The sequence below is a fragment of the Trachymyrmex septentrionalis genome, unplaced genomic scaffold (genome assembly GCF_001594115.1).
Source record: "Trachymyrmex septentrionalis isolate Tsep2-gDNA-1 unplaced genomic scaffold, Tsep1.0 scaffold60, whole genome shotgun sequence".
In the NCBI taxonomy this organism is placed as follows: domain Eukaryota; kingdom Metazoa; phylum Arthropoda; class Insecta; order Hymenoptera; family Formicidae; genus Trachymyrmex; species Trachymyrmex septentrionalis.
The window spans coordinates 3198150-3201805 of NW_017305779.1; positions in this window are offsets into that span (position 1 = coordinate 3198150).

Genomic DNA, 3656 nt, shown 5'->3' on the forward strand with positions numbered 1-3656 from the left:
TAATGTAGTTATCAAACCACTGTATTATTAACAAAAATATATATTATATATATAATATAGTAGTATATATTTATATATATTATTTCTGACGCGCGACACGGGCGCGCCGGTATATATAATCAAATATCATACAAAAACAACAATAACAAACTATATCAAAAGAAGGGTTGAACGATAATCTTATATAAGCGAGCTACAATTATAATATTCATATGTATATGTATATATATATATATTTATAGGTAAAAATCAACGACGCGTCGTCGTCGATGTTGCGTCTTCGTACAAAAATAAAGGAACAAAATCTAACGAGCCAACAGAAAATACATCTTTAATACACACACACACACACGCGCGCGCGCGCGTGTGTGTGTATGTAAAAACAGAGAAAGAAAAATTAACTGATAAAGAAAAAAGAAAAGAAACAAGGTGAGGTGAGAAAAGACCTATATACAGATATATATAGGCGCGCAGTGTGTCTGTTTCTCTTTCTTTGTCATCTAAGGGGTGGAGATAATAATCATAATCGTAATAGTAATAATCGTAAGTATACGATCTACATAATAATCATAGACATGCAAAAAATCATTTGAAAGTAATCTTCATTTTTCCCATTTCGCACCCAGGAAAAAAGTAACTAACGCGAACGGACGTGTCTTCACACTCCCACATATACATGCACGCACTACCATATAATTAATTCACACAGCCAATCGTTCCGTCTTACATGCATCTTTTTCTCTCTTTCTCTGTCTCTCCCCCACACTCGCAATTTCTTCTCTCTACAAATGGCGTGGGTTGGGGGGGGCTTTGGAGTAGGGGCAATTAACAGTTACATTTAGGATGCACTTACACGTAGTGTAACGTAGTTTTTTTTTTTTTTTCGACACCGAGAGTGTAACTTGGGTGGGGTACAAAAAGATCTCGCAGAAACTCTTTCGCCTCCCCAAGGGGAGCGATCGAAGAAGGATACCCGTCGCTCGTTTCCGCCCGACGTGATCCGACGCGATGAAAGACAACCTTCCGCGGTTCCCCCTTTTCTTCCCCCGGATGTTTACGTTTTCGCTCCTTTTCCTCTCTGCGAACCGCGGTCGAGCCGGAAACGAGCGATTACGCCGATGAAAGACGCCGTCGAAAGTCTTCCGGAAGACACTGAAAAAAAATCGAAGGAGACTATTATTTTAGTCGATAAATTCTCCATCCCAGAAAATTTTTCAGACGATCCTCCTTAGATTTTGTCCTTTTAATTGTCTCCCTCAGCGTTCTCTCAGAGATTCTCCGTGGGGCTGCTTTCATCGCCGCACCCTTCTTCATTTTTCACGCGCGGCAACGCGCACATTAGAGGTGTGTATGTTATATAATATATATATATAATATATGTATATAATATATATAATTATATGTATATAGTTTACATTCAGCAAGTAGTTAAAGTATTGAAAAATATATATGTAATTATAATTACAAATCTAATTATCATCATCTTGTTAATTCACTTTTACTTGGTAGAATAATCGATAGTTTCTTTTTTTTTTTGGATCTCTCTTTGTATGTCCGTGCGTGTGTGTGTGTGTGTGTGTGTGTGTGTGTGTGTGTGTGTGTGTTTCGTGTACATCCGTGTGACATCTCCATGCGCATTCGGCAGTATCAAAGCACGCCATTTTGTTTCTTCCCTCTTTCGTTCAGAATGATTCTGAGGGAAGGAGACCGATTCAATTATCTCGCGATGGCGTCCTTCGATACTCCTCGACGCGCATTTTACGATCTTTCGGGCTTCCCGCGGAGAGTCCGCTCTCGCGTCACAGTATATCCCTCATATGTTCCGCCGTTATAAATGTAAGAATATATATTATGTCATTATATTGCAGAGTGTTTGTTTATCGACTACCTTACACGACGTTACCACTTTACGGTTATTTGTATTTTTCTGCCATTTATGAAAGAGACAATATCAATCGCTATAGTTTATAGACACATGATACTTTAAAGACAGATTACTGGCTTCTTTTTTTGTCTTATTAATTCTTACGTATACCCGAATGACTTCGAACGTGTGTGTGTGTGTGTGTGTGTGTGTGTGTGTGTGTGTGTGTGTGTATGCGCGCTCGCTTGTACGCATGTAATTTCTTTTGAAATCCGTCCGTCTGTGTATGAGTTCGTGGACCGTGTATACTTATGTATATTTGTTTGTCTGAACTTTCCCTCTCAACGAATTACATTCATTACGGGGTATGGAAAACTATGCGTAACTTTTTTTTTCATTTGCTTACAAAGTGTTCATTACAATTGTATCGTAAAACGTATAATACTATATGTTTTTGTGTATCTCAATGTGTATGCTCTATCAGTATTAATTAGATTCGCTTAACTTCTCTTTCTCTTCCACCCTTTCTCTCTCTCTCTCTCTCTTTCTCTCTTTTTCTCTTTCTCTCACGTTGATTCGCGCCGCTATATTCGCGCCCCGTTGCGCACTTTACGCGCGCGCGCACCTTTTAGTTTAGTATTCCCCTTTGTTTCTCGTCTCTTTTCACTTTTGTTTGTTTGTTTTAAAGAGTATACATCGTGTTTGATTCTTCGCTAATCTGAGCCTCTCGTCTCAAGCAGAGATCCATTTGATTCGCGACTTATTGCATTGAGTTGCCGTTCTTTTCCGCTCTCTTTCTCTCTCTCTCTCTCTCTTTCTCTCACAATCTCTACCCTCCCCGTTTCGCATTTTGCGCTCCGTCTTCTCCTGCCGTTACCCCCTTTCCGTCGCCCCCGAGTATAACATCCGTGGAATTCTTCGGAGCGTGAAACTTTCGGATCGCGTAGCCGGCTGTAAGTTGTCGGCTTTCATAAACGCTGCCGGCCGACCGGCCGATCGCGTTATTCGCATTCGAGTGCCATTCGAAAGTCCGGACGAAACCCGTTTAAAGTCTGCAAAGTTTCCGCGGTCGCAATGATTTCGAAAGTTTTTGCCCACCGACTTCCTTTCATCGCCTCCTCGACTTCAACCGTCGTCGTCGTCGTCGTCGTCGTCGTCGTCGTCGTTGTCCTACGTCCAGCTGCCTGAACTGTCAGCAAGGTGCGATCGCGAACTGTCGAAACTTTCGCGATCTCACAGAGAAAGAGTCTTTCTTTCCCTTTCTCGTGTGTCCGTTCGGGATTTCCTCTCGCGTGCGAGATGTTACTTTCGGATTGCGACATGAAGAACACGACCGACGGATTTCCGATCTGATTTTCGCTGCTTTCGTGAGGTGTGAAAAATCGTTCGCGCTACTTGAAGCCAATCAAGCGCGAACGATTGGAAAAATTAGAATAAATAACGTCGTTTTTATATTTTTTTACGTTTATGTTTTTGTTGAATAGCGATCACGAAATTGGCGTGGGGCGACGGAAACGAAGGGCACCTGCACGTCGACGCGAAAAAAACAAGATGTCGTAAGATAGACTTTGGATCGTTTGCGAGGCTCATTGACAGAACGCGGTGCGAAACTTGTCTCGATGCACAATGACTCAAGTGCGTGTCATTAAAAAGAAAATTAATTGACATTTACATACAAAAAGGATAAACTTTACAAGTCCATTTATAAAATCAATATATTATAGAATTTATAAACATTTTTTTTAAATCATTCATAAACATTTTGATTTTTTAAAATCAATCATAGTTTAAT